Source organism: Camelus ferus, chromosome 2 (assembly GCF_009834535.1).
Source record: "Camelus ferus isolate YT-003-E chromosome 2, BCGSAC_Cfer_1.0, whole genome shotgun sequence".
NCBI lineage: Eukaryota > Metazoa > Chordata > Mammalia > Artiodactyla > Camelidae > Camelus > Camelus ferus.
In genome coordinates this window covers 34822724-34846282 of record NC_045697.1, presented here as the reverse complement: position 1 = coordinate 34846282, position 23559 = coordinate 34822724, and the positions used below count along the sequence as shown (strand labels likewise).

Sequence of the window (23559 nt, the reverse complement as noted above, 5' to 3'; positions counted from 1 at the left end):
GACATTTACAGTATTTTATATTAAATTTGCATCCTGAGGCTTCTTAATAAAAGCAACAAGTTGGAGCAAATTATTCAAAATCACCAATTATCCAGTGGTGTCATCCATAGCAAAAGAAAAACAATTTTTTGGTCCAGGACCCAGTCCAATCCAGTATCACACACTGCATCTAGCTGCCATGTTGCTTTAGTCTTCTTTCATCTGGAATAACTCTTCAGGCTTTCTTTATCTTTCATGACTTTGATGTTTTTGGAGCATCAGGCCAGTTACTTACAGAATGTCCATCAGTTTGGGTTCATCTGATGGTCCCTCGTGTTTAGACCCAAGTTATGCATTTGGTACAGGACTAACATGGAAGTGATGCTGTGTTCTCAGCACACTGTGTCAGACATACATCAGTTTGCATGGTGTTGATGTGTCCCAGTGGCCATGATGTGTACTTTGGTTATTTGTGTTAAAGAGAGGTCTGCTTGGTTTCTACACTGTAAAGTCACTATTTCTTCCCTTTATAATTAAAAAAGCAAATTTATTTTTTAATTACAGGCAAGATAATTTGAGACCATATCCTATTTCTCATCAAACTTTCACCCACCAGTTTTAGCATCCATTGATGATTCTCAACTGAGCCAATAATTATTGTGATGGTTACCAAATGGTGGCATAAAGATATTCTTTAGTTTGGATTTCCTTAAAATATATTTGTTAGCATGTTCATAAAGTGTATACAGTTCCAGAGAAAATCAAACAACTTAAATCAGCAATCCAAAGAAGATGTGTGATGGAGAAGTCAAACAATTTGCATAAATAACAAACACTGATTAGAAGTACAAATGAGTAAGTCTCTCACTGCCTAAACCTGTCTTTTTTTCCCCCAGTTTTACTGAGATATAATTGACGTACAACACTGTATGCATTTAAGGTGTACAGCAAATGGCTTGACTTACATATTATGGTTACCCTAATAAGTTTAGCTAATATCCATCATGTCACATAGATACAAAAACCCCAAAGAAACAAAAGAAGAAGAAAAATAAATGTTTTCTCCTTTGTGATGAGAACTTTTAAGATCTACTTTCTTAGCTACTTTCAAATATACCAAAAACAGTGTTAACTATAGTTATCATGTTTTGACCTATAAATGTAAGTTCAAAGAAAGTTTGAGAAACCCTTTAAGTTTTAATTCTCACACATATCTTGGGGGAAAAATAAAAAGGATTCTCCATCCAACATAAGCTTGAAAAAGATGTTCTCGTGGAATTAATTGGAACTATCACATCATGAACTTACCTTAGGGATGAAATTAACTCTATTTATGAACTTGAATCTTCTAAGATTTATATGTGTTGCTTTGTATTTCTCCAAATACAAAAAAAGTGTTTTCTTATTAATAAAGTAAATAACTTAAACAAAATAAAAATTATTTAAATTATTGAATATTTCAAACATACAGAAAATAATACTACAGTAATTTACCTACTATCTAAATTTAAATGATGTTTACATTTTGCTATCTTTGCTTCAGATTATATTTTCTCTATATAGATAACATATTATGGATACACCTAGGAGGAGGAGGGTATAGCTAAGCATGCACAAGGTCCTGGGTTCAATCCCCAGTACCACTTCTAGAAATAAATAAATAAACCTAATTACCTATCCACACCCCCCCCAAAAAAAACTAAAAAAAAAAAAAAAATCATGGATACACTTAAAACCAAACTTCCATCTCTTTCCTTTTCCTCCCCAGGATTAGCCATTTCCTATCATTAATGTGCCTTTTCCATTCATGAGTTTATGTTATACATCTACCTATCTACTTATCTTTGTCTCTCTATACATCTATGTAATATAGTGTTGTGCATATAAAATTAGATCATATTAGATACAGATTGTATAATCTTGAATGTATCTTATTACCATTTACTTCCATTTTTACCTAATATAATATTTCAAAAATTATCCACCTTGATACATGTACACATGATTTACTCATTTTAACTGCTTTATGTAAATCCACTGTATGAATAATCACATATTGTTTATTTCTCAACTGGTAGAGAATTAGGCTGTTATTACTTTATTGCTGCCTCAAAGGGGGATGTAGGGGTACAATATGCTCAGTGGCAGAACATATGCTTAGCATGCACAAAGTCCTGGGTTCAATCCCCAGTACCACCACTAACAATAACAAAAAAAGTGATGTAATAAATATCCTTGTATATTCTTCCTTTCTATGTGGTCAAGTTTTTCTGGAGTAAGAAAAAAAATCTGAGTCATGGTGTAACCACATCTTCAGTTTTACTAGGCATTGCCAAACTGTTTTCCAAATTGCACCAATTTATACTATTATCAACAACTCACATCCTTTCTTGTATTTGGCTTCATCAGACTTTCTGAGACAGGAAGGAAGAGGGCAGGGCACAGCCTTTCAAGGAATGACACAGCAGTTAGCACCAAGATGAAAAGTTAACTCCCAACAGACTTCCAGTAGACCTTGAGCTTCATTATACCCTCACTGTAATATACTGGCATGGTAAATGGCACTCCCACAGGCACTGTGACAGTCCCAAGGCTGACCATAAAAGGTCAAAAAGTGGGCAGTGGCCCAATTCCTGGAAATCCCAGCCTCTTCTCCAAAGTAGTTGGAATAATCCTCCCAGTTGTTAGCATATGAAGTTTCCGGGCCCATAAAAACTAACATGCCCAATACCTCATAACTGCGCTCCCTTCTGAGTAAAACAGACCGCACTTGATCTGTGGAGTGTATGTCTACTTTTACTTTAAACACCCACCCGCATGCCTCATGGCCTCTCTGGCCTTCTGAGACGGCCTACACTCTCTCAATGGAGTGTGCATGTCTCCGAATAAGTCTACTTTTACTGTACTATGGCTTACTCTCGAAATCTTTCCTGTGTGAAGCCAAGGACCCTCACTCAGCAGGACATGTCCCAGGCACTTACCTGAGACCTGGGACAAGGCCATCTTCTCATGCCCTATTTTTTTCCTGTATCATTTCTACTTTGTTTCCAATTAGAAGTATGTGAACTATTATCTTCTTATTGCTTAAATTTTAATTTCTTAATTAGTATTAGGCAAAGATTATTTTCATGTTTTTGCTGTTGAGTTTTCTTTCCCTGTAATATGCCTGTTTATATCTTTTGCCCATGTTTATTTCATTGCTTATCATTTTCTTGTTCATTGAAAAGAGTTCTTTATTTATTATGTATTTTAATCCTTTGTTCTCTCCTTCCTTGTTCTCCCACCTGTAACTTGGTCACTTTCTTTATAGTACTCTGAATACACATTTTAGATCTAATGTAGCTAAAATTTACTAACAGTATAGTTTCATTTGTTTGGTGTCTTGAAGACCAGAGAATCAGCATTACTTAGAATTAATGTACAAGCATTTATATCCCTGGATGAGACCTAGTTCTCTGGGCTAAACATTCCCTGGTTCTATATCCCTACTATGCCTATGGAAGCAGAAAAAACAGACAAATTCTTGGAGCTTGGACATAGCTGGAAATCTTAAGACTGCCCATAAGATGCTGCACTTTAGGCAATGCATTCCTTGGGCTATGACAGAGATTCTCACCAGCTCACAGTTTGAATACCAGTTTTTGTTTTGTTTTGTTTTGGGGAGGGCAGGGGTTAAACCAGGAAGATGGCCTAATTCCTTAGCAATTATCATCATCCACATTATTCTTAATGGGAAGTATTAACAATCTGGTATATGCTACTCTTTAAAAAGTAGAAAAGAAATATTAAATCTTGAGTCACATTACTGGATAGGAGCTGCCAGGATATTTCTCATAACATCCTGCTGGTTCTGTGGATGATAGCTGGGGTTTTTTAACACCTGGTGCCTAATGCTCTGCCATTTGTTAAGATATTTCTTTCCAGGAAGGATTGGATGGGTAGCTATTTTTCACACCCATATGAAAAAGCTCACACCCAACTCTGCCTTGCTGAATGTCTGAAAACTAGGATGCACACAAAGTGGATATAATACCTACTGTCCTTCCACCAGGAAGAAAAAAGGTAGCACAGCTTCTTTTTTTTAATGACTGTGAGAACTAGAAAAGTTACTTTCCCTCTAAGACTGCTAGATGAACGAATCCAAGCTTTAAAATCCTTGGTGAATTTCCCTTATTGCGCAAACTCTTCCAAAGCAAAATTAAAGAACCACTTATTAGTCATTACTAATACTAAAAATTACACCCCAACTTCATGGATTCTCATAGATAGAGGGCTTATCTGTCAGAGAGATGGGGCAGAGAGAAAACTGTTTCAAGTGATCACTTCCTTTTAATGCTTTCTTTTATGTTTACATAAAAGGCTTTCTTCATCTTTCATGGCAATTTCTCAAGCCTGTATTAAGGACCGTTTTTTTTTTTTTTCCCTTAAGCTATTGAATCTTTATCTCTGTTAAAAATCATTACTAACAACCCAATCTAAAAATGGGCAGAAGAGTTAAAGAAGCAATTCTCCAGTGAAGACATACAAATGGCCAACAGGCACCTGAAGAAAATGCTTAATGTCACTAATTATCACAGAAACGCAAATCAACACTACAATGAGGTATCACCTCACATCAGTCAGAATGGCCATCATTCAGAAGTCTGCAATAAATGCTGGAGAGGGTGTGGAGAAAAGGGAAACCTCCTACACTGCTGGTAGGAATGTAGTTTGATGCAGCCATTATGGAAAACAGTATGGAGATTCCAAAGAAAACTAAAAATAGACCTATGATATGATCCAGCAATCTCATTCCTGGGTATATATCTGGAGGGAACTCTAATTTGAAAAGATACATGCACCTCAATGTTCACAGCAGCACTATATACAATAGCCAAAACATGGAAGCAACCTAAATGTCCATTGACAGTTGACTAGATAAAGAAGTTGTGGTATATTTATACAATGGAAGACTACTCAGCCATAAAAAAGAATAAAATAATGCTATTTGCAGCAACAGAAATGGACCTAGAGATCATCATTCTAAGTAAGCCAGAAAGAGAAACAAAAATACCGTATGATATCATTTATATGTGGAATCTGAAAAAAAAAAGGACACTATGAGCTCATCTACAAAACAGAAACAGACTCACATAGTAAACAATCTCATGGTTGCCGGGAAGAGGGGATGGGAAGGGATGAATTTGGGAGTTGGAGATTTGAAAGTGTTGGCCACTATTTATGGAAATAGATTTAAAAAAAAATCATTACTTTAAATTCAGTAAAATTGTTAACAAGGACAGTTTTTTTAAAAAATAATAAGCTTCAAAGCTTGATCATAGAATATATACTAATTATAGAAAATATTTTAAAATATAGAAAAATAAAGAATATAAAAATCTAAAAGCATACAACTCAGAAGTAATAATTATTTTTTAGAATATAATTTGTCATTTTTCTAGGCATATATCCATACATTTTAACCAAAGATGAAATCATAAAGTCCATCTGTTTTATAAGTTTATTTTTCACTGAATTTTTTTGGGCATAACATTTTACTATAGTACTAAATAGACTTCTAAAATATCATTATAGCTAAAATATCCTTATATTTATGTATATTATCACAAAGTTGGGTCATAGTGTACTTAAAGAGAAATGAACCGAACCATTTCTAATTCTTCATGTTATGAATTTTAACATTGATGAAAATCATTAACTTTTTACACATGTCCATAATATGTCTTTGGCATATAGTCCTTGCTGGATCAAATGGTATAAAAAATTTTAGGGCCCTTGATATTTACTGCAAAATGTCTCTTAATAAAGTTTATATAATTTATACGCTTAAAAGCATTTTAATTTTTTTTAACTTCCTTACAGATAAGATTTTAAATTTGTTGGCCCTACCCTATAGATAATACATGTCAAGCTTGATAATGTTTATCAATATTCAGCGGAATACTGATCCATTAGCACTGACTAACTTCTAAACCCTATGTGTTCTCCTTCATTTCTTCTTCCCCACCCTCCCCAGATTTGATGAGTATTTCATCTTGGATTTTGGTGATGTGGAAGGAAATGGCTTCTCTGCATGCATTTGCTTTAAAAAAATTTCGTTTAACGGCCTTATATCTGGACATTCCTTTTGAACTTAGAAGGCTAGAAGTCAGTGTCTTTATTCCCACACCAATTACTGACCTCTTTCCTGACCCTAACAGGATGGTGGCCTCTTGTCTTGCAGCCCAAAGGGGAGAGATGGTTATCAATTCAGGGAATAAAATACATGGACTAATAATACCTCATAGAATTATCCCATCACATGTCTTTTGAATATTATGTTTTATATGAAAAATGGTTATATTATAATAAGTTAAAGTAATAGGAAAATATATTTATATCTGATTAAAGCTATATAAAATGAAAATGTCTGTACAGAAAATAACACAGGGATGAGGAATACTAAATTGCTAATCTGGGTTACATTTAGAGCAGTGGGATTATGAGTGAGGTTTGTTTAAAAAAAATTTTTAATATAAGTGTAGTTGATTTACAATGTTACTTTCAGGGGTACAGCAAAGTGATTCAGTTATACATATACATACATATTTATTTTTTCTTTTCAGATTCTTTTCCATTATATGTTATTATAAGAAACTGAATATAGTTCCCTGTGCTATACAGTAGGTCCTTGTTGTTCATCTATTTTATATATAGTAATGTGTGTCTGTTAATCCCCACCCTCTAATACATCCCTCTCTGCATGGGTGAGATTTTATCTCCATGTTTTCTAAAATGCTTGTGATTACTTTCACAAATAAGAAAAAGAATGAAATTACCAAAACAAAGAGAAATGTTTTTCATTGCTTGCAGGTACATTTCCTTCCACAGACCTCGAATAATGGAGAAATAACCTACATTTATAGATAATGACCCCACTCTCCTGTGGTAAGCCATTCTAGTGCTTCGATAACTTTCTTGCTCAGGAAGTCTTCCTTCTGTCATTAAATACCTTCTGCTATATTATTATAATATTTCTTATGTCTCTGGCTAAAGTTTTAGTTTGTTATTTAGCCAATGTTATCACTGTGGTTAACCACAGAGGAAAAGTATCTTTATATATTATAAGTAACAATAATATGTTAGCTAAACTATTAGTTGTTCATTAAAAGCATTACAAATTATGGAAACTTCTATCATAATGTGTCATAATATACTAGGATAAATATAAGCTGAGATACAATAATTTGTTTTTATCTACCAAACTTCTTAGCATATGGGAAAATTCTAATATATGATTATTACATAAATTTTATGATTTAAAAAATTACGATTATTTCTTAAGAATATAAATGATTTAAAATACCTTGATGTTTGAAAGTCTTTGGATTAAAACCCAGCGAGACTTTTAGACATTTTTTAAAAAAACCGTCTTCATCTACAATATGAGAGGTTTTGCCTGGAGGGCCTCTAATCCTTTCACCCTGTACAAAGGTATGTAATTCTACAACTTTATGATCCATTGGCCAGTGGCCCAAAATTCAAAATTAGTTATTTTTTATATTTAAATATTGTTTCAATTATTTTAAAAAACACCAGAAAAAAAAATAGAACTGGCATATTTAGGCCAGACCTGTATTGCAAATGGAAACAGAGTTGAGCACTTATCTAGTCTCTAGAGCATCACTCCCTCAAGATGACAGAATGCAGGCTATTTTTACATGTAGTGAGGATAATTTTTTAAAATGGCTCTGTGCTTTATACAGTCTTTTTCACACTCCATGTTGACTATGCACATGGCCTGAAATAAAATAGTACTTGAGTGCAGTAGAAGCACTACAGAGACAGCTCACTGACAACAGCTTTGAAAGCTTCAATTATAAAAGCACAGAAATTGCCTAGAGAAAGGGGAAAAATAAAACCTACTATCTAACCAGGTGCTCCTCAGCCACTGGTCCAAAATATTCGTATAGATTGAGCAATGGCCCAAAGGAGAAGCAGTTCAGACTAAAGTGAACCCTGATGGGTCTGTTTCAGTTTGAAGGAGTCATTTTAACATGGGATGATCAACCCCTAGTCTCGAAGTCCCTGAAACATCTCTGAGGAGACATTAACTAAGGAATTGCATTCAGTATAAGATAACTAGGGATCTCTTAGTATCATGAACTCAGGCTGTGGAAACTCCACTGGCAGTGCTTCCCAAGGTGTGATACCAGGGGCATTTAAAGCAGGGCCATTTTCCCTGCCTGCTCCTCTGTGAATGTACTACCACAGTATGTCTGGATCCACGCTGTACAATACGGGGCTACTGGGCACAAACAGCTATCAGATACTTGAAGGTGGCTAATCCAAACTGAGATGTGGTGTAAGTGTAAAGCACATATCCAATTTTCAAAGCACAGTAGGGAAAAAAGAAGACTGTAAAGTGTCTCACTAATAATTTTTTTGTATGGATCACATGTTGAAAAGGTCCTATTTTGAATAAATCGGGTAAAATAAGACATTAATTTGGCTTGTTTCTTTCTACTTTTCTCAATGTGGCTATTAAAACATTTTTGACAACAAGTGTGGCCTGCACTTGAGGACCATATTATATTTTGACCGGAGGGTGCTGCCCTGGATAGACACTGCCTGGAAGAGCTCCTGCCATCCCCGCACTCCGCTCCCACAGCATGCTGGGAGTGACACCTGGGACCACTAGAGAGAGCTCTGCCTCAGGAGAGTGAGGAGAATTTATCTGATGGCCAACGGCAGGGGGTTGTGTTGGAAGTTCCGTGCTAGGTGCTGGGGCTCAGTCCGGTGCTGAGGGCGGATGAGGCAGAGGGAGGAAATAATAGATCTTTGCACTTTCGGTTTCCTTAAGTTTCCTTATTAAGTAGATTTATTTAAGTGGGGGCGGGTGAGTAAATTTAAAAATCTATTAGTACAGGTAGGTCTGTGGATATGTAAATATGGCAACTGAAGTTTGTGTTATACATCAAGGTGACTGTTTAGTTAAGATTCTTTGAATAAAACCATTGGTATGTGTATATTATAATATTATTTTCTGGCTTTTATTGTGAATCCTCAACTTTTCTGTTTCATAGTAAATACAGCACAGGGTTCATTTTCTCCATCATATCTGGTGGTAGCTAACTTCAGGCCATTTAAGGAAGGACAGAAGTTAACTTTTCTGTCCCACACTATTTCTTCTCTATCTACACCTGCAGCAGGCGCTCTGTCTCTGTTGCTACCGACACTTAATCAAAGTGCCCATAAAAAGAGTTTATATAATACACTAAGCTGTCCTTTTGAAAGTTTCTATTAGCCCCTAAGGACCGGAGTTGCATTATTATAGAAGGATGATTGAGAACTTTCTGTTCAAACAGAATACAAGAGTTCTACACTTTTTTTTTCCTGTTAAAGTTAACGATGCAGGAAACTATAAAGAGTAGAAAAACAGCTTGAGAATGAAGGCAATTTTGCAAATAGAATTGAATTCATTAACCACCTTCTTCTACAAAGAGAAATTTATTATTTACAGCCACTTGGCAATTTGAGGAGTCACTCAGCTAGGTGCAAGGTGAAGGTATATAGCAGGTGCTAATTTCATGAAATCTTGCAGATAATTAAGAAGAAATCTCACAGAGGGCAATTTCTAGTACAGATCTGAAAACTTCAAAATGGAGAAACTCAGCATTAGAAAAAGGGGAAGAAATTTCTTTTCAAAAAGAGAAAGATGTTAATTTTTACCTCTTGAAAGACCATAAGGACTGCCATCAGTTCTAGCAGACTCCCTAATGACAACGCGTCCAGAGGTCATATTTTCTAATGGGCTTTGTTCCCATCATTGTTTAGAAGCCAAGAATAAGTTGAATTAAAGAAGCCTAGCTTGTTTTTGGTCATCATATTGTGTTTTCAATGTTATGAAATAACATGCAATGTTAGAAAAACAAGCACAGGAAAAGGGAGTTCCTTATAACGTCTTTATTTCTTTTGATTTAAATTATTCCTGGGGGAAAAGGGAACAGAAAAGGCAAAAATGTTTCTTCCATTTTACAAATACATGTAGTATACAATCTCCTTAATTTGGGATTAATTTGGCTGAGCACCTCTGAGTGGTGACCTCTGGGAGATGATGTGGAACATGCCTTGATTTCAGGGTTTTTGTTTTTGTTTTTTTAATTCTTTTCCATTGTGGTTTTTTACAGGATATTGAATATAGTTCCCTGGGCTATACAGTAGGGCCTTGTTGTTTACCTATTTCATATATAGCAGTTTGTATCTCTTAATCCCAAACTCCTAATTTATCCCTCCCCGGCCCACTTTCCCCTTTGGTAACCATAAGCTTTTTTCCCCTTGGTCTGTGAATCTGTTGCTGTTCTGTAAATTAGTTCATTTGTGTCATATTTTAGATTTCACATATAAGTGATATATGGTATTTATCTTTCTCTTTCTGACTTACTTAGTATGATAATATCTAGGTCCATCTATGTTGCTGTAAATGGCATTATTTCATTCTTTTTTATGACTCAGTAGTATTCCATTGTGTATATATACCAAATCTTCTTTATCTGTTCATCTGTTGATGAACATTTAGATTGTTTTCATGTCTTGGATATTTTAACAGTGCTGCTATGAACATTGGGGTGCGTGTATCTTTTCAGATTATAGTTTTCTTTGGGATATATGCCCTGGAGTGGGATTGCTGGATTATATGGTAAGTCTAGTTTTAGTTATTTAAGGAATCTCCATACTGTTTTCCATAGTGGCTGCACCAATATACATTCCCACCAACAGCATAGGAGGGTTCCCTTTTCTCCACACCCTCTCCAGCATTTGTTATTTGTAGACTTTTAAATGACGGCCACTCTAACTAGTGTGTTTGTACCTTACTGTAGTTTTGATTTGCATTTCTCTAATAATCAGCAATGTTGAGCATCTTTTCATGTGCCTATTGGCCATCTGTATGTCTTCTTTGGAGTAATACCTGTTTAGATCTGTCAATTTTTTGATTCAGTTATTTGGGTTATTTTGTTATTGAGTTGTATGAACAGTTTATATATTTTGGAATTTAAGCCCTTATTGGTCACATCATTCACAAAAATTTTCTCACATTCCATAGGTTGTCTCTTTGTTTTGTTTATGGTTTCCTTTGCTGTGCAAAAGCTTGTAAGTTTAATTAGGTCCCATTTGTTTATTTTTGCTTTTATTTTTATTGCCTGTTTAGACTGTTGTAGGAGAACATTGCTAAAATTTATATCAGAGAATGTTTTGCCTAGGTTCTCTTTGGGAGTTTTATGGTGTCATGTCTTATATTTAAGTCTTTAAGCCATATTGAGTTTATTTTTGAGTATGGTGTGAGGGAGTGTTCTAATTTCATTGATTTACATGCAGCTATCCAGCTTTCCCAACACCACCTGCTGAAGTGACTGTCTTTCCTGTGGCAAACCGGCTGCTGCGCTCTCCTCTCAGCCTTTGAAGCTCCCTTTCTGTCCTGGCTGAGCTCCCCACCAGTGAAGGGCTTCCCAGTGTAAGTGGACACACAGTTTTCACAGCTCCTTCCTAGGGGTGCAGGTACTGCCCAATTCCTATTTTTTTTCTCTTTTGTCCTACCTGGTTATATGGTGATCTTTCATGCAATTTTGGTTTTATGAGATCTTCCGCCAGTGTTCATGTGGTATTCTGTGAGAATTATTCTACACGTTGATGTATTTTTGATATAGTTGTGAGAGGAGGTGAGCTCCACGACCTCCTAGCCCACCATCTTTATTTGGCCCCTGATTTTAGTTTCTTATACAAGCAGTTGCAGCTATTCATAAGTCCCTAACACCAGGTTGTAACATACATCGTAGTCTTTATTTTTCTAAACCAAATGTTATCAGCATTGAGCCCTCATCTGTTCGCCTGGCAGGAAATCAAATCTCAGTTACTAGTCAATCTTTTTTTCTCCCCTCCATGGAATCATACAAGAATCACAGGCTTCCACTGTCCCAACTGCTTTGGGAAGAGGCCCATACTTGGTCCTTGGATGGGTGTTGATTTCATTCCCGTGGTTTCTTCTGTAGGTGCTAATTGCTGGCACTCCGGTGGGCAAGACAGTGGTGAACAAAGTAGATCTTTGCTTTGTGCATCTCTTGAGTTTTCTTGGAGGAGCTACCAATGCCCACCCTGAGTGCAGCACACAAATGGGGTCCTGAGAGCTGCCATTCCAAGAACTAGATCTAATTTGAGTCTGGGGCAGGCCCTGTCTCAGCTTGGGTTCCCACCAAAACAGAGCTGCGATCAGCATTTTTATGTAAGCAGTATACTGAGAGTGACTGTCGGAAACAGGGGTACCCCAGACAATGGGGAGAGTAAAGCAGAGAAGGAGGAAAAGCCAATATGAGGGTGGGTTTTGCAGGTCAACGCTTTGGGCAACAGGGCTTTGATTTGGACAAAACCCTCTGAGCAGCATAGTAAGCATTTTCCAGGATTGTCTGCTCAAAAGACTGGAGGTGGAAAAATTAATATATACATCAGATATTGTCCACCATTTGTCCAGGGTTGCTGTATTAGTTTGCCTGGATTTTCATAAAAAATCTCAGACTGGGAGGCTTAAACAACAGAAATTTATTTTCTCAGAGTGTTGGAGCCTGGAAGTCTAAGATCAAGGTGTTGGCAGGTCTGGTTTCTCTCGAGTTCTCTCTCCTTGGCTGGCACAAGGCCATCTTCTGGCTGTGTCCTCACCTGGCCTTTTTTCTGTGCACAGGTATTCCTGGTGTCTCTTCCTCTTTTTATATGGACATTAGTCCTACTGGATTAGGGTCCCACCCTTATGACCTCATTTAATCTTCATTATTTCCTTAAAGGCCCTAACTCAAATACAATCACATTGGGATTAGGTCTTAAAACTATGAATTTTGCAGAGATGAGGGGGTGTGTGTGTGTGTGTGTGTGTGTGTGTGTGTGTTACAATTCAGTCCATAACAGTTGCCCTTGGAGGAGTTAACTGGACCATCAGGGTAGAGAGAAAATTCATTAGTGTAAAGTTACTGGAAATTCAGAGTTGGACGAATTCAGAGGTGAGAAGGAAGGAATATGAATTGGGATTTCAGATGTTTCTGCTTTCACTTTTTCCATTCTCAATTCAAAACTAGACCTTATCTCTCCATCTAAAACCAACCAGGTTAATAATTTTCAATAGGTTAGAAACACAGCCAACCTTTACTGAGGCTGGTTTTTTTTTTTTTTTTTTCCTTTTTCTTCTTCAAGTGGAGGTACAGGCAATTGAACCAAGTACCTCAAGCATGCTCAGCACATGTTCTACCAACTGAGCAATATCCCTACCCCCAGGCTATGTTTTCTAAAGACAACACGCTGGTCTTTCTTTCCTGGGACAGGCTAGGTTGGGTGCTCACCAGACCTAGACAAGGATTTTAATGCAAATGGTTTAGCTTGGAGGGGATTCCAAAAGGCACTCCTAAGGAAAGAGATAAAGAAAGGAAAGAAGTGAATGAAGGGTGTATTAGTGAGCAGATTATCACTGAAGGCAATAGGCCCTCAATGCACTAGAACAGGCCTCAGAGTTGTCTTACTAAAGGGCAGGAATCTGGAGTATTTACCCTCCAGCCCACATCCATCATTGGCTGGTGGCAGCTCCCTGGGGATCCTCACTCTCCTGGCATTTTTTGCTTGTTTCCTGTAAGAGAAAGCTCTCAGGCACAAATTCCCTGAGGATGGCCTTGTGCATCTAATGACGAGGTAAATGTCAGGGGGATACATGAGGGACACTGATAGCTACAACAGTGGGGTGAGGTGGGGAAAGGAGAGTAACAGCATGTAGTTTGAAAGAGGGATGAACTAAGTAATTAATACTATGAGCAGAACTGGCCCATAGGAAGTTTTATTTTTTAAAAAAAAATCAATAAATATGTTGTGATATTAACAGTACCTATTTGAATCTGCCTGATTGTAGTTACTCTAAAAATAACACACAATTCAAATTTTATATTAATTCTCATGGTTCTTCTTTGTCAAGTTTAAATTAATGTAGTTTTAATATATATATTTTTTCCTTTCCATGACGTTTTCATTTCGCAGGCACAAGGTAATGTCGTATGCCAGGGTCTAGAAACTTTAATGTCTACAGGACCTGGTGGGTAACATCAATGGATGAAGTGAACTGGGAGCAATAAAACAGTGGTGGACACTATGACAAATGTACAATGCTCTGTCTAGAGGGGGCAGCAGCTACGAGCCTCAGAATAGGAAGGTTGCTACAGACTTTCAGGAAAGCTGAAAAGCCTGCGTATGTGAAACTGCCTGGTTACCAGCATGGTAGTTAAAATCACAGCCTCTGGAGCCAGGTTTCCTGAATTTGAATCACAGCTCCACCAATTATTAACTGTGTAACCATGGGCAAGTTACTTACCTATTCTATGACGGTTGTACCTGTATCACAGGATTGTTGGGGGATTAAATGAATCATGTGCTTAGAACCATACTTAGCATTAAGTATTCAAAAATTGTAGGCTACTGTCATTATCAGCTGTTAATTAAAATTTTAATTAAACTTTTAATTTTGAGATAATTAGAGATTCAAATGCAGTTGTAAGAAAAAAATACAGAGATCTCATATTTCCTAGTTTCCCCCAATGGTAACATCTAACAAACTATAGTACAATATCACAGCCAGGCTCTTGATACTGAAGCAGTTAAGACGTGCAACATTTCCACCTCCATAAGGATCCCTCATGTTCCCCTTTTATAGCTATACCCTCTTTGTTCTGCCCCACTTCCTTATTCATACCTAGTAACCATGAGGTGGTTCTCCATTTCTATAATTTTGTTTCAAGAATGTTGTATAAATAGAGTCATGTAGTACGTAACCATTTTTATTGGCTTTTTTTTTTTTCCCACTCAGTGTAATTCTCTGGAGATTTGCCCAGCTGTTGAGTGTATCAGTAGTTTTATTTTATTTTTTATTGCTGAGTAGTATTCTTTGGTATGATACGCTACAGTTTAACTACTCACACATTGAAGGACAATGGGTTTTTCCAGGTTTTGAATATTATGAAGAAAGCTCCTCTGAACTTTGGGTACAGGTTTTTGTGTGAACTTGTTTTCATTTCTCTGGGACAAATGCCTAAGTGCAATTTCTGGGTCATATGATAGTTAGGGATTTAATTTTTTAAGAAACTGCCAAACCATTTTCCTGAGCAGCTGTACTATTTTATGTTTCCACCAGCAATTTAAGAGTGATCAAATTTCTCCACACCTTCACCTGCATTTGATGCTGTCACTGTCTTCTTTTAGTCATTCTCATGGTTGCATAGTGATACCTCACTGTGACTCAAACTGCATTTATTAAATATTAATCATCTTGAAGACCTTTTCACATGCTTATTTTCTATTTGTACATACTCTGGCAAAATGTCTCTTCATGTCTTTTGCTCATTTTCTAATTGGATTGTTTGTTTACTGTTGGTTGTGAGAACTCTTTATACAGTCTAAATGCTGGTCTCTGTCAGATATGCAGCTTGCAAATATTTATTTCCAGGCTGTAGCTTGTCTTTTCATCCTCGTAACAGGGTCTTTCAAAACTTTTTTCTATATATTTTCTATATATGTAAATATTTTATATATATATAAATATGTAAAATATGTATTTACAGAAGATAAAATTCCTCATTGTAAAGTATATACTTCAGTGTTTTTTTTTTTTTTATTATATTCACTATGTTGTACAACCATCACTACTACCTAATTCTACAATATTTCCATCTCTTCCAAAAGAAATCCCATACATATTAGCAGTTTGTTCTAAATTTCCTCCCCATTGCCAGTTCTTGGCAACCAGTAATTTACTTTCCGTTTCCATGGATTTTTCTATGCTGGACATTTCATATAAATGAAATGAATACAGCATGTGGCCTCTTGTGTCTGGCTTCTTTCACTCAGTGTAATGTTTTCAAGGTTTACCTGTGTTGTAGCACATATCAGTAATTCATTCCCTTAATGATATAATAATATTCCATTGTATGGATGTAACACATTTTGTTTCTCCATTCACCAGCTGTTGGACATCTGGGTGGTTTCCACTTTATAGCTGGTTGAATAAAGGAGCTATGAACGTTTGTGGACGAGTATTTGCTTGAGTATTTGTTCTTAGTTCTTTTGGGTACATACCCAGAAGTGGAATTGCTGGATCGTATGGTAATTCTATGCTTAACTTTTTGAGGAACTGTAAAATATTTCCCACAGTGCAAAAATCCTTGGTTTTTGTTTTTCAGATATTGAACCAATGCATTCCTGTAATAAATCTTACTTGGTCATAGTGTATAATTCTTTTTCTATATTACTGAATTCTATTTGCTAATATTTTGTTAAGAACTTTGTGTCTAGGGATATTAGTCTGTAGTTTGTTTTTCTCGTACTTTTCCTGGCTTTAACATAGGGTAATACCAGCTTCATAAAATGAATTGGAAAGTGTCCTTTCTTCTTTTATTTTCTATAGGAGATTGTGAAGAATTAAGATTCATTCTTTAAACATTTGTTAGAATTCTCCAGTGAAACTATCTGGGTCTGAAGATTTCTATTTGGAGACTTTAAAAAAAAATTACATTTTCAGTTCCTTAATACTAATAAGGCTTTTTTCATTTATTTATTTCATATTGGATGAATTGTGATAATTAGTACTTTTTAAGGAATTGGTCTGTTTCATCTAAATTGTCAAATTTATGTGTTCAGAGTTGTTTGCAGTATTCCTTTATTACCTTTTTGATGTCTAAATGGTCTTTAATGATATTCCCCTGTTTATTCCTGACACTGATAACTTGGGTCTTTTTTTTTTTATCTTTGATAATCTTGCTAAATGTTTGACAATGTTATTAATCTTTCAAAGAACCAGCTCTTCTATTGATTTTCTGTATTGTTTTTCTGTTTTGAATTACATTGATTTCTGCTTTTATCTTTATTTCTTTCCATCTATTTGGATTTATTTTACTCTATGTTCTGAGCAGTGGGAGCTTAGATTTTTGATTTGAGACTTCCTCTTTTCTAATACATGCATTTACCATCATAAAGTTTTCTCTCAACACTATTTGGCTGTGTGTACAAATTTTGATATGCTGTTCCTTTAAAAAATTCCATTCAGAATTTTTTTTGTGTTCTCTTATGACTTCCCCTTTGATCTACGGTTTATTTACAAGTAAGTGGTTTATTTTCCAAATATTTGGGAGTTTTGCTGAAAATCTTCCTGTTACTGATTTTTGGTTTGATTTCATAGTGCTCTGAAAACACACTCTATGATTTCAATTATTTTAAATTTGTTATGGTTTGTTTTAGGGCCCAGGATATGATTATCTTGGTATATGTTCCATGAACACTTGAGGGATATTTTTAGAATTCTATTTCAGTTTAAAGACAGTGTTTTTGTGTGTATCTCTTTGCATAGCTTTTTTAGTGGTTGCTCTAGGTTTTATATCACATAAATATAACTGGTGTCATTTTACCAGTTTGAGGAAAGCACAGAAACTTTAGTTCCCTTTACATATTTTTACTCCCCCCCCCTTATAATTGTTCTAAATATTTTCTTTGCATACTTTTAGAACTACTTGGACAATGTTACAATTTTTGCATCAACTCTCCATTATAATTTGAAAAAGCATTAGGAGAAGGAAAGTAATGGATTTATCAATATTTCCTTGCTTACTGTGTACCTTCTTCTTTCTTGATATACCACAATTTCTTCTTTTACTGATTCTTTTCTGTTTAGAGTTCTTCCTCTAGCCATTCTTTTAGAGTGGAATGGCTGATGACAAATTATCTTAGTTTTCCTTTATCTGAGAATATCTTGATTTCCCTTCATTTTTTGAAGGATATTTTTGCTGGGTATAGGATTGTGAGCTGGCTGACAGTCATTTTATTTCAGCACTCAAAAACTGTCATGCCACTTCCTTGTGGATGGTTTCTGATAATAAACCCACTGTTATTTGAATAGGTAAGGAGTCATGGTTTTCTCATATTTTTAAAAGATTTTTTCTTTGTCTCTAGTTTTAAGAAGTTTGACTATGATGTGTCTTAGTGTGGGTTTCTTTGCCTTTACCCTCTATGAAGTTTGCTTAAGTTTTTGATGTGCAGGTTCATAGATTTTGCCAATGGAGCATGTTTTGCTATTATTTCTTGGAGTACTTTTTTGGCTCAGCCCTCTTTCTCCTCTCCTGAGGCTGATGACACAAATGGTAGATTTTTTGTTATAGTCCCACAGGACTGCTCATAGTGTTTTGTTTTACTTTTGTTTTTGTGGTTCAGACTGAGTAACTTCTATTGCTGTCAAGTTCACAAATTTTTTTCCTCTGTCCTATCCAGTCTGCTTGACGCCTATCCATGGAGTTTTAAAGTTTTAGTTATTGCATTTTCAGTTCTAAAATATTTCCATTTGGTTCATTTTTCTATCTTCTATTTCTTTGGAGACTTTTGCTTTTTAATTTGTTTCAAGCATGTTTGTAATTGCTCACTGACTCAGTTTTGTGATGGCTGCTTTAACATCTTTCTCACATAATTCTAACATCTCTGACATCTTGGTGTTGGCATCTATTAATTACCTTTTCTCATTCAGTTTGAGATCTTCTTGTTTCTTGGCATAGAGAGTTATTTTCCATTGAAACCAGGACATTTGGGGTATCATGTTATGAAATCCTGCCCTTTATTTAAGCCTTCTGTTTTTAACTGGCTTCTTTGGCAAGGGGAGCAGAGCCACCGTCTTCAACATTTATTATAAGAATTGTGGGTTAGAAATTCAGGTTTCCCAAGCCCCCACTGATAATCAAGAGGACGTGGTCTCATTACTGCTGGGTGAGGTTGGGAGTTCTAGCTCCCCACCAGGCCTCCAATGATACCTCACTGGCTAGGAGGGATAAAAATATCTTGTTACTGTTCCCCATGTGGCTTCCAGTGACATCATGGACTAAAGATGTGTGTGGCCTCAATAACTAGTTTTGTAGTCCTGTTTGAACTTATTTTGCAAACTTATTTTGGTTTTAAATATGCATAAAATGATATAAACATAAATAATGCCTAACATGTGACTTATGATGGAAATCTCTTGTTTAGAAAGGTTTATACTTTACTCATACTTGAAAAACACTGACATAGGTAACTACATGGCCTGATACCCACATCATGAGTCCCTGGAGATACTCATATTTCCCTCCAGGGTCCCACCTACATGAAAAGGTAGAAGGAGTTGGGCCCCTGCCACTATGGAACATCGTGCCCATCAGACAGTGACTTCTTACACATAAGACAAAATAAACTCTTGTTAAGGGTTCTGTTAGTTTCCTATCACTGCTGAAACACGTTAACACAAACTTATAGACTCACAACAACACAAATGTCTTCTTTTATAGTTTTGGAGGCCAAGAAGTCCAAAATCAGTTTCAGTGGGCTAGAATCCAGGTGTCAGCAGGGCTAGTTCATTTTGGAGACCCTAGGGGAGAAACTGTTTCCTTACCTTTGCTATCTTCTAGAAGCTGCCTGTATTCCCTGGCTTGTGATCCCTTCTTTCATCTACAAAGCCAGTAGTTATAGCATCTTCAAGTCCCTCTCTTGCTCTCTGTCATCTGCTTCTCTCATCACATCTCTTCTTCTGACTCTGATCCTTTTGCCTCCCTAGTGAGACTCTCATGATTATACTGGGCTCACCTGGATAGTCCAGGATCCTCTCCTCATCTCAAGATTCTTCACTTAATCACATCTACAAAGTCCTATCTGCCATGTAAATTAACATATTTAAGAGTTCCAGGGATTTAAGATGTGAACATCTTTAAGGGGCCTTTATTCAGCCTATCACGAGGGCATATCATTATTTGTAGCTAAATTCATTTTTAAATGACTGACCTTCCCACCAGAACATAAGTCCCACCATTAGAGGGAGACTTACTGGGACTGTTTTTGTTGCTGTTGTTGGGGGAGGGGGAGGTAATTAGGCTTATTTATTTATTTAATGGAGGTACTGGGGGCTGAACCCAGGACCTTGTGCATGGTAAGTGTGCGCTCTACCTCTGAGCTGTACCCTCCCCCTTGTTGGGATTGTTTACCAATATTTTCTCAGCTTCCTGCTAATGCAGTGATAATCATGTTTTCACAATTGCCACTGTTGACAAGGAGGCAGCTTCATAAAGTTCTGGGCTAGAGTATTCGGAAGAAGAAATAGCCCCAAGTAAAAGCCATCAGGCCAGAATACCCTTTCAGTCATACTAGTAATACTGAATATAACATTCTATGTGACATAGCTCATTTAATTTCAACCTTCATAAACCATAAATTTGTTGATATATTGAACCCATTTGAAACAGTATTTGGATCCTAATCCAAAACATAAATTGGTCAAACCCAGATGGTTTCTTTTCTTCACTCAATATGCTCCTCATCTTACTTTTTTATCTGTCTCTTCTTCTGAGCATAATCTGATTTTATCTCTGTGCCTTTTTTTTAAACTGTAATTTAACACATTTTTATTTAGTCTTAAGTTAATATTAAAACATTATACAAGGAAGTTTTTTTTTTTTTAAACCATGATCCATGATTCAAACTTTATTTCTCTGGCAGCTTTGCATGGTTAAGATTGCAGACTTTGGAGTCACACGGTTTTATATTCACATCCTGGCTGTGAGATGCTGGGCAAATTACTTAGACCTCTGCCTCAGTTCCCTCATCTGTAACATGAAAATAAGAACTGCATGCAGTTTTCTATCAAAGCTATTGTACCTTATGCAGTTGTTGTGAGAATTAGATGAATTAATCTAATGCACTTAAAACAGTCTGGCACATAAGAACCCCCTCAATAACTGTTCATAATTCTTATTTTCAACCCATCAATTTTATTCCCACATAATTTTTATTTAGTTGTAATCATAAGATATTAAAGCACTGTGCTCTACTTTTTTCATTTAATATTCATAAATTTTCTTCCACATTTCTATTTTTTTAACACAGATACTATTTTTAATGACAATCTGTGATTCCATACCACTGATATATTCTGCTTAAACATTTCCTTATTATTGGACATTTGATTTATTATTATGAGTGATGATCTATACACATACTTTGTATACGATGCTCTTTCTTTTGAATGATTTATTTAACAACTGTTCCCAGGAGTACAATTTCTGATTTTGTGTCCAACATTTAAAACTCTTTCCTTCTTTCTATTTAGCTCCAAAGAAGCAATTACTATCAGTACATGATAGAAAGAGAGGCAGACATATCATACCACCACAACAATCTTCATAGAGGAATAGGCTTTCTCTACAAGACTGATAAAGTCTGCTTTATTAGCATCATTGTTGCAATCATTCATTCATTGAACATTTATTATTTACTTAGAATGGGCCAGGTCCCTGGGTAGGAATAGTGTTACAAAAGGAAGCCAGAGATATACAAACAAGAATGGGAGATGCTCCAAATACAAAACACCACTTTACTTACAAACTTTTCACGTTGTGTGTGTCTTCTTTTGCACAACGTGGAATCTATCTGCAAGTTACAAAGAGACATTTTCTTTTCTCAAGGAACTAAAATTATGTCAGCCTGACATTGCTCACCTAAACATACATATCTTATACAGGCTGTGTGGATATCTAGCAAGAAGGGAGTTCCTGTCTCTAAGAAGTCATAAATGCCCTTTTTTCTGTACTTCAGTTTTAGTAAAATGAAGGGAGTAATACCATTCTTTAAATCTTCTTCTTGGAGAAAGAGGGAGAAATCTTTCCAGGCCCACCACCAGATTCGTTCTTTTGAAGAGGCCCAACATTGAAGTTTGAGTTACATAAGCCTAAATTGTGTATTCTGTTTTCCATTAAAGCTATTGTAGATTTCACATAAGAAATAATACAGATTAAACTTTTTTTTTAGCCTGCCACATCCTGAGTTCAGTTTTACACCTTTCATCAGTGTAGCTGAAGCTCTCTGACAGTCTCCTTTTCTTTCTGACATTCTCTTTCTTTCTAACAACACTCTGTTGAAAACTAATGTTAGTTCTCTCCAAATGCTTTGGGGATGATATACAGGTGTTAACCACCTACTAATACTGCTTGATAGGTAGTGTAAAAAATGCTTTCTTCAGGAAACAGGATAACGCTGTGGAAACTACCTCAATTATCACTGATAAAGAGTTACGTTGACCTAGATGTTTCGCTGACAGATCAGTACTCTCTCGTTTTCTTGAGAACTGAGTGACCATGTAAGACATTCTCTTCCCTTAATTTTAAACTTTATTATGGGGTTATATGAGGATCTGGATTTGCTTCCCTTTCAATTAACCTTCATAAACTTTGAGAGCCTCATTCCCATTAAGTCGGAAATATGCGCCACCAAGAGTCATCTAGCAAGCCTAGGCAAAGTGTGCTGGAAATCGGTTCTTTTACTCACCACAATATCAGTTAGCCCCTTAAGACAGTGACTTTTACCTTTCTTGGGTCAATCAATTTGATGAAAGTTCTACGGTCTCTCACTTACACATATCATATGTGAGCATTTTTCTTCGGAGAAAACCAGCTTTATTACCATAATTATATAACTATAATTTTCTCTCTCTCTCTCTCTCCACACCCACACACAATTTTTTGCACCCTTTCAAAAGGTTCCTGACCTCTGCTCCCTCAAAAGACGCCTACACTGGAGGAAATTATATTAACTAGTCAACTGGAGGCAGAAGAGACTGGGGTTGGGAGGAGACCGGATCACAAAAGAGAAATTTTACTAGATTCATCCTGAGACAGGTCATTATACTCAAGGCCCTCACCTGAGGGAGAGGATGTGGCATTAGAAAGGTTGGTCCCTCCCCCTCTCCCTTTCGCTAACGAACTGTGTGACTTTAAGCAAATCATTAATCGGTAGATTTCTTTTCCCCTCTAAAGTGGAATCTTATCAGACTTCTCAGAGTTATTGTATGATCAAAAGAGAGATAACATAGGAAGGCATGTTTTCAGGTCTCCAACAAGCATGAGGTATGATGATGATTAGTGCACTTGCCATTCCCTTAGCTTCATCTTCAGGCTGCCTGTCCTGCCAGCTCCCAGCTCCACTGTCACCTCCTCCGAGAAGCCTCCGTGACACCTAGATCTGTTGCCGGCTGCCCCCGCCCCCCGAATTCCAACCTCCTACGTTTAGTCAGGACACTTCTCACCTGTGCATTGGCTTCTTTTTTTCACTTGCATATTGATGACTTACTGTCCTCCTCACACTAGACTAAAAGCTCCTTGAGGGCAGAGCCCTCATCTTGCATTCCCCACCCAGGCCTTTAACAGGGCATGGGAGGTGGTGGACATTTAAAATTTTGGTGAGTCAGAAGAGCAGTGGTTTAAAGCACAGATTTAGTAGGAGGACTACGGGGATCTGAATCCTAGCTTTTCAGTTTACTAGTCAGGTGACAACAGGCTGGTTATTTAACTTCTCTATGCCTCACGTTCACCCTCTGTAAAATGGAGATTTCTGGTAACAAACTCTACAAAAATGTTAATACATATAAAGTACCTAGAACAGCGCCTGGGACAAAGTCAGTCTTACCTAAGGGCAGTTTTCTACTCTTCAATGGGTAAATAAAGTGTCACTACAGTAATAGTGAGGACACGTGAC

At 36.4% G+C, this 23559-nt stretch overlaps 1 protein-coding gene and 1 long non-coding RNA gene across 2 annotated transcripts in view; one reads left to right on the top strand and one right to left on the bottom strand.

Annotated features, from left to right (window-relative positions):
- Nucleotides 1–23559, top strand: part of TEC (tec protein tyrosine kinase) — a 158532-nt gene that overhangs the window by 19626 nt on the left and 115347 nt on the right. The gene's annotated exons all lie outside the window — the stretch shown is intronic.
- Nucleotides 1–23559, bottom strand: part of LOC116668908 — a 49309-nt gene that overhangs the window by 25512 nt on the left and 238 nt on the right. The gene's annotated exons all lie outside the window — the stretch shown is intronic.